The sequence below is a fragment of the Nelumbo nucifera genome, chromosome 1, assembly GCF_055504915.1.
Source record: "Nelumbo nucifera cultivar China Antique chromosome 1, China Antique-T2T, whole genome shotgun sequence".
NCBI lineage: Eukaryota > Viridiplantae > Streptophyta > Magnoliopsida > Proteales > Nelumbonaceae > Nelumbo > Nelumbo nucifera.
The window spans coordinates 141,505,893-141,519,926 of record NC_142649.1 but is presented as its reverse complement, the minus strand read 5'-3'; positions in this window follow the sequence as shown (position 1 = coordinate 141,519,926).

Sequence of the window (14,034 nt, the reverse complement as noted above, 5' to 3'; positions counted from 1 at the left end):
TCTAGCAAGTTCATGTTCTTGATTCAATTCAGCAAACTCAAACAAAACTGAAGGGATGAGAGATCCATCGCATGGACGCCGAAATCTTGCGGAATGAAGGGGGCAAATTTAAAAAATTTTTCTCTCCCTTCAACTGGGAATCGCATTCCCTATTTAGAAAATCATACATTCAAGGATCATTCTTGACCATAAACTGAACCAGATCTGAACCAAAAGGAGTAGGAGAGGATTATACCTAATACGGAGAAATAGTATCCCCCAACGAAGGTGTTCACACCCAAGGAAGGATCCAAAGACTGCTCCCACTGAAGATGGCGCAGTGCAGGATGGAGCAGAATCAGCAGTATTCTTCTCCAAGAATTCTGTCATTCGCAAAAAACAACAGGATGGCACGTGAGCACAACTTCCTATCAATTCTTTCTCAAAGAACTGATGTCAAGATCGAATCTTGACTTCTCCCACAACTGGAGATTGAACTGACAAATAGGGCGGCAAGAACAAGGAGGCGGCAAGAAAGAATTCTGCAGGGTTGCTTAATTCTTTCTTCTGTGAATTCAGCTCTGAAGAGGATCTGATTATGTGTGTCTTCTAAAGGCTGTCGCCCCCTCCTTCTTTTGTTAACCTAAAAAATCAGGTCCTAATCCAATTAGGAGCTGCTTATCCAAATCATATTTGGATCAGCCCTCTCTTTTGGTGATAAGGATAAACCCTTATCTTATCTGCAGATTAGATTAGCTTTCACCTAATCTCATTAGGAGGTTTCAAGATCTGAATCACATTCAGATCTGGACTCTCTTAGTGGATAGGGCCAAGACCCTATCCTATTTGCTAATCCATCTTAGAATTCGCCCCATAATTAACTAATTAAATAGCACAGTTCGAAATGGGCTTTAGGCCCATTAAGCTTATGTGCTCACTTAACCTTCCTAACTGCAGCCCAGTTGGACTTCCTTGTATGGCGTGGGACCCAAGCATTGATCTACACATCAGAAAAATGGGTTCGGCCCGGCCTTTGTTACAAGGCCTGGCCGAATACACTGTTATGGACAGTGCACCCCCTGAAACCCATCAAATGGGTTCTATGGGCCCAACACTTATCCTAAGTGGTCCATGGGCCAAGCCACCTTGTAACACCCAGGGACTGTGGGCAGATGCAAGATTAGCCCATTAGGTATTATCCTCAATGGTCTTACACTTAACCTCTCAGCCCATAATGATCATACACTACCCGACAAGAGAGGACCTCTCCCTCGGCTACAAGGAACAGTGTTGCACTCTCTACTTATATGGATCTCAGGAATTAAAACCTTCTTGCAAACATTTTAGAAACCATAATATATACACTTTTATATCTCATATAAAATATATTTTGCAAAACAAATCTCAATGATTGAAATCGGCTGCCGGCAGTCTTGGTTTCCATCAATGAGAGTGCACCCCCGATCATTACCTTTGTCCGGAAAATGGGCTGATCCTATCACTATGATCACCCACTCAGATGAATTCTCAGACTGTCCGAACATACCTAGGTTTTGACCCCCGCTAAAGATCTCACTGATTGGTACATCAAAGATAGCCTAATCCGACACCTAGTGTAGTATCATAATCGAGTCTAGGGGTTGGGTGTAACTTTCTAGTTTTGCCCATCAATCTCCAAGGTCCAGGGCAATATTGAAATCTGGTCCAGTTCATAGATTCAATTAATCCTACACTGTATATGCCTAGGGTCTCACCCTGGCAGCTGAGACAGGCCACCCCAACCGACTTGGTGGCACCACAATGTTAGCCTTATCAGGATAGGTCTCTCTAGACCGACCCAGTGGCTGTGAACATTCTAAACTAACACGAGTCTCATTAAGTGTCAAATTTAAGGGTATTACACAGAAACATACCATGGGAACATGAATCAATTATGCACTTTTATTCATTTACAATAAACTCATAAAGTACATCATTCTGATTGAAGCTAAGGGCATACAAAACTGTCTAACAAAAACATAAGCCAGATTATGGTTCTTGATGTAGCGTGACCTGACTGCTGCCTGCTGGAGGATGATCGAGCTTCTAGTCGGACGGCGAGCTAGGTTGATCTGCAAAATAGGATCAAAGAACTCGGGGTGGCCAACCCAGTGCGGTCGCTCCGATGCTTATGTTAGCAAGCTTGTTATGAGCTAAAAATTGCTGAGAATATTGAGAGATAGAGAGCAGAGAAATCACACGTAACTTGAGCTATCGGGGGTGGAGCCTTTATATAGTTGAGTCCTCGTGGATTTTGTGGATCGGTTTTGGGATCTTTGTTGCAATGGGATTCGTTTCCGTGTTAATTGGAAGATAACGTTGCCAACTGATAAGGCTTATCAATTCCGCCCGAATTGGGCAGGAAGGAGATAATGCTAGCTATTACGCGGCGTGATCCCATGAGGTTCAGAATCCGTTGGAGGGATATCTAGGATCACCACGTAGTGGTCTCGAGTCGGTATCCCTGAGTTGATTCCTTTAAGTTCCGAACTGGGTTGAATGCCGAAGTGCCTTGGGATTGAGGTGATCCTATTGCGATCTCGTCGCGAGGTGGTTGGATATCCGAGCTCAATCTGTTGTAGACTAGTCATGTCAGTCTGAGTTGTCATCTCTTGGTCAGATCGTTTCCACGTGTCACCTCTTTACTAGGTCGGGCCAAATCACCCTTCATCAATTTCCCCCCACTCCTCGAGCTAGGGGTCCCGACCCGGTGCGGGGAGTTCATGATGAGGTCAAGTGGATTTGGCCCGAGGTCCAAGCGGCTTGTCGGACGAATCATTTGTCGGACCTGTTCAGCCACCTGACTCAACTAGGAATAACCCAAGTCGCGTCTAGTCTACGCATGGACGTCACGCGATCTATAAACTCTGCAGACGTTAAAAAATGCGCTAAACCGATTTCAACCTTGGGGGTCGTGTAGCTGGTTATCCTAGGACCCGTTGGATTGCTTTGATCTCGACTATTGATTCTCGGACACAGTGGATATAAATAGGGGGCCCGAGACTCATTTTCTTTGCCACAAATTCACTAGCCTTCGATCTAAGGTCGCGTTCAAGTTCCTTAGCTCAGTTTCTCTAGTTCGGTCTCTCTTGGGTGAGTCTTCCCTAGCTTTAGTTTTGATAGTCTTTTAGAATGGACTCAGGTCGTAAATCACCCGTCCGAAGAAGCTACTTCGGGTCAAGAAGTAGTCCGTGGTCCTCCTGAGGTGGAGTCAACCCGGGAGGCGTGAGAGGCCTCAAGTGGTCTGGCATCCACCTCGCACCGAGGTCAGCAACCAGATAACTTTGGCCCGTCGACGATGACAGTAGACAAGCTCTAGTCCTTAGTAGCTCGGTATAGGCTTCCGAGCAACCTTGTCTATAGTCTTCCCTTAGGTGACTTTCCCTGGGAGCATGGTCACGACGAGATCGTGATCTTCGAGGAGCAACTGATAGCTGGTCTTCGTCTTCTACTTCACCCCTTGATCGTCGAAGTCATTAAATTTTTTAACATTACCATAGATCAATTGCACCCGAACTCTATCTGTAATGTAGTAGGAACCATCTCGCTCTTCTACGACTATAACCTGCCCCTTGACCTTGATATTTTTCTTTCATTCTCTCAAGAAAGAAGAACTCCTCCTGTGTTCTATCCGAGCATAGGCGGACTTACTACTTGTGCCCTTGTCCGGGCTACAAGCTCTTGCACGAGCTTTTGAACAAGGTCCCGGCTTGGAAAAGGGGCTACTTTTTGGTCTGTAACACTGAGGGGTGGCCTTTCTCAACCCACTGGAGGGTGGCTATCCAAGATCCCGATGTCAGGCTGGACCTGAAGATAAGGGAAGCAGTCCAATCTTGGGCGGAGCTCGGTCTCAAGTTCGCGGACTACGTGACTAAGGACAAGCTTGTGTAGGCCGGTCTAAGTCCGGGTAGGTCGTTACTTGTTGTGTTGCCTTTGTTTCATTTTTGTTATGTAAAGGGGCTACTTTTTGGTCTGTAACACTGAGGGGTGGCCTTTCTGATAGTTCGCTTTTGTTGCAGCAACCATGAAGATCCCTACGAACGAACTCCTTGGTAGAATGAAGGGAAAGAAGAAGCAAGCTGCCAAAAGACGTCACATTGAGTCTTTGCCAGCTACTAATCCAGAGCTCGAGATGCCAACGTCCGTGGAGCAACCTCTCGTGATCGACCTAATCGAGGAGGAATCAGGGAAACTCTACTCGCCCTACGCACCCGAGGAGGTAATGTCTTTGGAGCCCGCCCCTGCTGGTGCCGCTGCTGCATCTTCAGGCAACGAGGGAGCAGTTCGGAGCATCTTGACTCTGAAAGACAGCCTTCTCAAGAGCAAGAGCGCTGTATACGCGGAGGAGGTTGCTAACTGGGCTGAGCTGTCGGCGCTCAGCTCGGAGCACGAGTGGCTACCCACTACATGGTGGTAAGTTTTTGTCTTGACTTCTTCAGTTTTGTACTTCACTTTTCTCGTACTCACTCTTGTGTTTCTTTTCTCGGCAGGTGAAGTCCACTGTACATGCCTTGGCTTACCAGTTCGAGGTGTATCTAAAGCGGGCTCTTGCAACTATAAGAATGGTAGGATCCATCTAATGAACGCCATAAAGGTTGTGGAATGGGTGGGGCGAATTTCAAAAATTTCCTACCTTCTCCCAACTGGGAATCGTATTCCCTAGATTTACAATACAATATTCAAGGATCCTACTTGAACCACAATGAAACCAGATCTGAACCAAAAGATAAATGGGAGGAATATACCTGATCCGGAGAAGCATTATCTCCCAAAGCTGGTGTTCACGCCCAAAGAATGCACCAAGATCCGTTCCTGCTGAAGATGACACAGCTGTGGATGGAATAGAACCAGCAGGGTGCGTCCTACACACTAGATCCTTCGCAAGAACCCTCTGGAAGCACTAAACACTGAGTCTTTTTCAGTCTTTCTTGCAAGACTGATGTCAAGAACAGATTTCTTGACTTCCTATTTCTGCAAAGATCGAATCTTGCAAAGGTATATGGTGGCGGTAGGAGGAGAATTCTAAGGGCGAAAAAGGCTGAACTGCTTTTCCCTTTCTCTCTGGAGTATGAATGAGATCTAATCTCAATTCGCAAGGAGATTTCTTTCCACCAAAACCCTAGTTCAAATTCTGATGTATTTCCCCTTGTTTTTCTCCTCTTTTCTTCTTGATTAAGAAACCTCCTATTCAGGAGTTATCCCAATCCAAATCTGTATTTGGATAGGGGATTATCTTAATCCTATCTACAGATTAAGTTAGTTTACTCCTGATCTTATCAGGTGGTTACCAGATTCAAATCTAATTTGAATTTGGTCTCCTGGAGTGGATAAGGTTAAAGGCCCAATCCTTTTACTAACATTAATCTCAGATTCGCCCCATAGATGGGTGATCATATCAGCCCAGCTCGAAATGGGCTTTTGGCCCATTAGATTTTCAGTGTTTAACTAGTTTCCAATCTGCTACCCAGTTGGGCTTCTTTGTATAGCGTGGGACCCAAGCATTGATCTACACACCAGCCACATGGGTTCGGCCCAGCCTTTAATACAAGGCCTAGCCGAATTCACTAAAAGACTCAGTAAACCCCTGAACCCATCATATGGACCCAATGGGCCCAACACTTACATTAAGTGGTCCCTGGGCCAAACCATCTTATAAAAACCCAGGGACTGTGGGCAGGTGCAAGATTAGCCCATCAGGTATTATCCTAAATGGTCTTACACTTAACCTCTCAGCCCTTAATGATCAAGCACTGCCCGACAAGAATGGACCTATCCCTCAGCTACAAGGAACAGTGCCGCACTCTCCACTCACATGGATCCTAGGAATTAAAACCATTTGCAAACAATTTGAAACCATACATATATATATAAATATATTAATTTTGCAAAACAAAATTCCAACGATTGAAATCAACTGCCGGTAGTTTGGTTTCCATCAGGGAGAGTGCATTCCCAATCATTACCCTTTGTCCGACAAAGGGGCTGATCCTGTCACTATGATCACCCACTCAGATGAATTCTCAGACTATCCCAACATACACAGGTTTTGATCCCCATCTAAGGATCTCACTGATTGGCATATCAAAGACAGCCTGATCCGACACCTAGTGAAATGTCATAATCAAGTCCAGGGGTTAGGTGTAACTTTCCAATTTTTGCCCATTTGTCTCCAAGGTCCAGGGCAATACTGGAAATCTGGTCCAATTCAAGGATTCAAGTAATCCCATACTGCATGTGCCTTGGGTCTTACCCTGGTGGCTGAGACAAGCCATCCCAACATTTGGTGGCACACCAGTATCAACCTTGGCAGGATAAATCCCCCCAGACTTATCCAACGGCTGTGAATATTTAAAACTAACACGAGTCTCTGTAAGTGCCCAGTTTTAGGGTGTTACACAGAATTAAACCAAACAACAAGAATCAAACATGTACTTTATTTATTTCCACTAAATAACAAAAGTACATCAAATCGGATTGAAGCTAAGGGCATACAAAACTGTCTAACAACTCCCACTTGCACTTAGGTCCAATATGGTACAAGCCAGAGTCCCATACTTTCCACGTGTTTCTCAAAGCAGCAGGCTAGGGAGTTCTTATCCTCCCAATCTTGGTAGTCCCTCCTACGGGCCTCAGAAGCCCTATCACCCGGACGTTCCGGGGCAGGATTTTTCACTACCTTGTCCAACTTTTCGGAAGTTAGGACCAGCATAAGATTTCTGTACCAGTCGGCATAGTTTGGGCCCTTAAGCTTGTTATCGTCTAGCAGCTTTGCAAATTGACCGTTTGCCATTTTCTGATAAAATAGCAAAGATATTAGTCCACAACCTTAGTTTGATTCATGTCACTTACATAGATATGGATTTTAATCTATGTTTCACTCCCATTTGTTCATCTCTGAGATTTCTCTCCTTTCTCAATGACGAAGACGACGAAATGTCTCTGGAAATGTAGGAAATCACATGGGGTGCGTGAAGCCAACTATTTCAGCTGCATAACTCCACCACCTTTCTGTGACGGATCATATCCGCTCATCAAATGAGCTTCCCTTTAGCCTCTGTTAGACAAGGTTCAGAGCCATTTTTAGGTAAACCTTTCTGTCCAGTGAGTGCTTACCCATCATATTCAGGTCACGCCAAGGTACCGTGAGAGAGTTCCCATTTTCTGGTGAAGCCCCTCCCACATCGGTCTATGACGCCCCTATCATCTTATGAAACACTCTGACAGATCCAACAGCAAATGGATAGCCCAATTTTATGGTGCGTTTCCTCATTACTGAAGGACTCATCATTGTGCTAATGACGGAAAGCCTTTAGAGAGTCCATCATATGGATCTCCCTATCACATGCACTCATATTTGTTGGAGGGAACAAAATTACGCCCTAGTTCTAATTTAGGTCAAACCAGAGTGGCTCCCACTGACTTTCATAAAGTCAGATTTTTGGTGGGCCTTAATCGTTTAGGGGTTCCGTACGCATCCCTTTTCAGGGTTGTAGGGCCCACCAAGCAAAGAGGGGTCATCTAATGACCTTAAGGGACACCATGGCAATGATGTGCATTCAGCCATGGTGTGCGCAAGAGCCACTAACGAGTCTTCATGGGCCAAGTGCTTATGGCTCATGGTCGTAGCACATCAGACATCCAAACATCACAAGTAAAGGAGGAATTGATCCAATCAATTCACTGCTGTAAAGCCCATCGAATAGCCCATTTAAAACTAAATCATTAACAATTAATGTTCACTAGGTGTATGGGCTGAATCGTAGTTAGCAGTTCGGCCCATACAGCTTATCTCACAATAATGGGCTTTTGCAGTTTTAACCCTTTAAAACTGGGCTTTACAGGTGGGCTGAATTAATCCCTTTAATTGAACATCAGATTTGGAACAAAAAGTGTGAGAAATATGGACTGAAAAACAGTCCTCTTCGAATCCCAAATTCGGTCCAAACAGTTTTGGTCCAATCTAGTCTGAAAAAGGTCCAAAACAGATTTTCAACTCAAGAATCAATTGATGAAAGATCTGAAATTAATAATTTTGATTTCAAGCAATCATAAACCAATCTATGGACTGTTCGCACCACCTGCAAAATAGAGGTTAATCTCCAATGTTGCAGTTTCACAAACTGCAAATCGCAGGAAACAATTTCTCCATCTGCAAATCTCCAGCACCGCCATCTTCTTCCATCTTCTTTAATCAAGAAGATAAATAACAGAAATCCTATTTCTATTAATTAATTACATTCTTGATCAAATCCTATACATTCAGTCTAAAAAAATAAAAAAAAATTATTTACAGACCGAATTAAAGGAAATAAATAAATAGAAAGGAAAAAGGGTGCGCAGACCATCTGCGCCAAATCTGCATTGCGATCTCCAGGTTCGAACAGTCCATTAAATCAAAAATAAATAAAGAACAATTCTAAATAAATTTTGGATTTAACAAAAATTAATTTCAGATCAATCGCCCTTAACAAGTAACAGTTTCTTGAAATAAAGAAAACAATTTGCGCAAATCTTGAAAGAACAACTTCCATCCATCTGCGCAGGGTCAGATCTGATTTTCTTTTGGTTCAAGATTCGAACCTGTGGCTCTGATACCACTGAAAGAATGGTAGGATCCATCTAATGGATGCCATAAAGGTTGCGGAATGGGTGGGGCGAATTTCAAAAATTTCCTACCTTCTCCCAATTGGGAATCGTATTCCCTAGATTTACAATACAATATTCAAGGATCCTACTTGAACCACAATGAAACCAGATCTGAACCAAAAGATAAATGGGAGGAATATACCTGATCCCGAGAAGCAGTATCTCCCAAAGTTGGTGTTCACGCCCAAAGAATGCACCAAGATCCGTTCCTACTGAAGATGACACAGCTGTGGATGGAACAGAACCAGCAGGGTGCATCCTACACACTGGATCCTTCACAAGAACCCTCTAGAAGCACTAAACACTGAGTCTTTTTTAGTCTTTCTTGCAAAACTGATGTCAAAAACAGATTTCTTGACTTCCTATTTCTGCAAAGATCGAATCTTGCAAAGGTAGATGGCGGCGGCAGGAGGAGAACTCCAAGGGCGAAAAAGGCTGAACTGCTTTTCTCTTTCTCTCTGGAGTATGAATGAGATCTAATCTCAATTCGCAGGGAGATTTCTTTCCACCAAAACCCTAGTTCGAATTCTGATGTATTTCTCCTTGTTTTTCTCCTCTTTTCTTCTTGATTAAGAAACCTCCTAACCAAGAGTTATCCCAATCCAAATCTGTATTTGGATAGAGGATTATCTTAATCCTATCTGCAGATTAAGTTAGTTTACTCCTGATCTTATCAGGAGGTTACCAGATTCAAATCTAATTTGAATTTGGCCTCCTGGAGTGGATAAGGTTAAAGCTCCAATCCTTTTACTAACATTAATCTCAGATTCGCCCCATAGATGGGTGATCATATCAGCCCAGCTCGAAATGGGCTTTTGGCCCATTAGATGTTCTGTGTTTAACTAGTTTCCAATCTGTTGCCCAGTTGGGCTTCTTTGTATGGCGTGGGACCCAAGCATTGATCTACACACCAGCCACATGGGTTCGGCCCAGCCTTTAATACAAGGCCCAGCCGAATTCACTAAAAGACTCAGTAAACCCCTGAGCCCATCATATGGACCCTATGGGCCCAACACTTACATTAAGTGGTCCCTGGGCCAAGCCATCTTATAAAAACCCAGGGACTGTGAGCAGGTGCAAGATTAGCCCATCAGGTATTATCCTAAATGGTCTTACACTTAACCTCTCAGCCCTTAATGATCAAGCACTGCCCGACAAGAGAGGACCTCTCCCTCGGCTGTAAGGAATAGTGTCACACTCTCCACTCACATGGATCCTGGGGATTAAACCATTTGCAAACAATTTGAAACCGTACATATATATATAAATATATTAATTTTGCAAAACAAAATTCCAACGATTGAAATCAACTGCCGGCAGTTTGGTTTCCATCAGGGAGAGTGCATTCCCGATCATTACCCTTTGTCCGACAAAGGGGCTGATCCTGTCACTATGATCACCCACTCAGATGAATTCTCAGACTGTCCCAACATACCCAGGTTTTGATCCCCATCTAAGGATCTCACTGATTGGCATATCAAAGACAGCCCGATCCGACACCTAGTGAAATGTCATAATCAAGTCTAGGGGTCAGGTGTAACTTTCCAATTTTTGCCCATCTGTCTCCAAGGTCCAGGGCAATACTGGAAATCTGGTCCGATTCAAGGATTCAAGTAATCCCATACTACATGTGCCATGGGTCTTACCCTGGTGGCTGAGACAGGCCATCCCAACATTTGGTGGCACACCAATATCAGCCTTGGCAGGATAAATCCCCCCAGACTTATCCAACGGCTGTGAATATTTAAAACTAACACGAGTCTCTATAAGTGTCCAGTTTTAGGGTCTTACACAGAATTAAACCAAACAACATGAATCAAACATGTACTTTATTTATTTCCACTAAATAACAAAAGTACATCAAATTGGATTGAAGCTAAGGGCATACAAAACTGTCTAACAACAACTGAATCTTCACCTTGTGAGGCTCATGCCGAGCTAGATTTAGCCCGTAGCGAAGTCAACCAACTGAAGAAGAATGTGCGGGCTAAAAAGGAGCTGATAACACTACTGATGTCCGAGAAAGAGGAGCTCATGGGGCAAAAGACGGCGTTAAAGAGGGAGGTAAAGAACCTCAAGGCCCTTGTAAAGGAGTGAATTGAGATACTCCTTCAGGCAGTGGAGGAGGCTTAGATCAAGGCCATTGAGGAATACAAGACCTTAGAGGAGTTCCATGGAGAACTAGTCAAGGCGGGGACGGAAGGCTATTACTACTTCGAGGGTCATAGATGAAATGGCTATCAAAGCTACCGAAGATCCGCACTCAGAGCTGGACAATAAGTAAGGATAACTGAAAATAGAATTTTTCCAAGTGGAGGTTACCCTGAACTGTCAAGCTGCTGGGCTAGACTTCTAGTAGGGGTAACCTTGCATAATGTACGCCGAGGTGAGCGGACATTGTAGGGTATATACCCGACCTGTCTACACACGGGCTACTCGCGTAGTTGTTGGTTGTCCCGTAGAGCTAGTGGGTCCAACCTATTATTGTATGCCAAACTGGGCTAGACGTCGTAGGGTTTATACCCGAACTGTCTATGCCTTAGAAATGGGAGGTGATTTGCCTATGCTGAAGTGGCGAGTAGGACTTGTTTGCCTATGCTGAAGAGGCGACTAGGATTTGTCTGCCCATGCCGAAGATGCGATTGGGACTTGTCTGCCCATGCTGAGGAGACGATTAGGACTTATCGTAGTGCCAAGGTCTTATGTCAGCTCAGCACCATGGATCTTAGGCTTCTAGGAGTGACTCGTAGTCCTTTCTCCAGTTCGGTGATCACAGGTAGTATCTTCTCAGGTTGCCGATGTTCGACGCTCGAGGCACCTATTTCCCTTCTATGGTCTCAAGGTCGTATGTACATTCCCCGAATACCCATCTTACTCGGTACGGACCTTTACAGTTCAGTCTGAGCTAACCGACACCGGGCTCAGGTACCATAACCTTCCAAAGAACCAGGTCGCCGAAACGGAAGTGTCGTTTCTTGACCCGGGCGTTATACTACCGAGCCACTCTCTACTGGTCGGCTGTAATCTGAATTTATGTCAGGTCCCGTACTTCTTCCTCCAGGTCGAGGTTGGTATAGAGCTCATCGTCGTTTGTTTCCTCGTCGTAGGACTCTAAGCGTAGTGTCGGAACATCGACCTTTGCTAAGATCATCACTTCCTTGCCGTAGGTGAGGTTTAAGGGGGTCTCACCCGTGGCGGTCTTGGCGGTGGTCCGATAGGCCCATAACACACTAGGCAGTTCGTCTACCCATAGTCCTTTGGCTCGGGTTAAGCGAGCCTTCAATCCATGGAGTATGGTTTTGTTGGTGATTTCCGCTTGCCCGTTTGCTTGGGGTGTGCTACTGAGGGGAGGTTTTGTTGTATTCCCATCTCGGCACACCAATTCTGGAACTTAATGTCCTCGAATTGGTTTCCGTTGTTGGAGATGAGTACCCGAGGTAGCCCGAAGCGACATACTATATTCCTCTAGAAGAAATTTTGTATGTTGTGGGCTATGATCATCGTTAGGAGTTCTGCTTCAACCCACTTGGTGAAATAATCAACTACTACCACCAGGAATCTCCTCTGTCCTATCACTGGCAGGAATGGGCCAAGAATGTTGATTTCTCACTGTCCTCCCAATCAACATCCTTCATGTCTTCTGGTTTCCCATCATTTCCCTTCAACGCTCTAGCTAATCCTTGTTGAACCAAGATGTCCTTTACCCTTCTTTGCGATAAGAGTAAAACTGCCTTTGCCATTAAACGTCTCAATATGGAATTAAGAACTTGTACCTTTGTTGCCATTATCTCTCAAGCAATTTTACAAACACCTTGAAAACACTAACCTGGGAGCTCTGATACCAATTTGTTTGGGCCTCACAACAACCACCCACAGTATAAAATCATAGGGTATTTAAAAATAACAACCATGAGAAATCTTATAGAAGCAAAAATGATGAAATCCAAAGCAAAGACAAATAAAACAAGTGCCACAAAGAACACAAAGATTTACATGGTTCGGCCTTCTCGCCTACGTCCATGGGAGAGACAAAATTAGTTCTTCACTATGAAAGAAAACTAAGAAACAATACAAGTACCTTATGTCTTGCAGCCCAAACCAACCTTCAACCCTTGTACACTTGTCCTCCCTTTTCTCTCATTTCGAAGAGAAAAAACAATAGACAAAAAAAAACCCACTCTCACATCAAGAGCACTCTGTAGTTTTCTCTCACACCTTTTATCCCCAAAACTTTAACTCTACACACAAAATAAAGGTTTTATATTTAAAACCTCTTTAACCTAAAGAGAGACCACACCAACCGTTAGATTAAAATTAATCCAGCGGTTGTAAAATTAGACACAATCCCAACAAAACTTGCCAACAAATTACCAATGACCCATCTAATTTGGGGTTTAATGAGAGATCTCCCATGCAAAATAGATGACCATACCCTAGAAGCATTGGAAGATCTTTGACGGGTTGTCGAAGCCCTCAAAATTAGTACTAGTCCCACAATAAAATATTTGTAGTAAAAGTGGTTCTAGGTCAAATCCCACAGGGAGCAAATCAGTAATCTCTTAGCCAAATGGGTAAAGTAATTGTGTGGGGAAATTTAATAACTAAAATTAAATGAATAACAAACTAAACAAACAAGAGAAAATCAGTCTTACCGAATTCTGGTTCAAGGGTTCGGGTTGAATCGATTGGCCATCGGTCCTACGTACATTTCAGCATTCTTGCAATTCAAGCATTTAACCATAGATTTATTAGGATAGCCATAATAAACCTTGTGTTTTCCTAATTCAGTTGACCAAACCCAGCATTCGATCAACACTTATCACCACTCAACTGGGTACGATAGCGTTCCATGTTAAACAATGATAGCACTAAGATTTGTGAAAACAGTTAAACCAAAATAACAAGAATTGAGATAGCTGCAATTACTGAATTTTGTTCCATCGATTCCTTTAGGTTGAACCATGTTAAAACATTGGTCAAAGGCTGTCACGAATAATTGACCCAAAAAGATATCAACCTAATTGCTACTTGTACCATTATTCGTGACAATTACGGATCACCGAAATCATGGATAGCAATAGGAATATCAACATTAATTCAGTTTGTCAAACTAAATAACATCAATATCCAATAAAAATATGCACAAGAATCAATGAATACTTGAATTAAAAAGTAAGAAAGTAAATTAACTATAGAACCTCACAATGACATAATCAAACATCCCCCCTTGAACCAGAAAAAGAAGCTTAGCTACTCATGATCTGTGCAATCTCCATGCCTTTCTTCTCCATAGCCGAACTGCTTTCTTGAGCTTCTTGGCCTCTTGATGATCTCTTGGATCTTAGAATGAGTGATGCTAGAGCTGGTTCG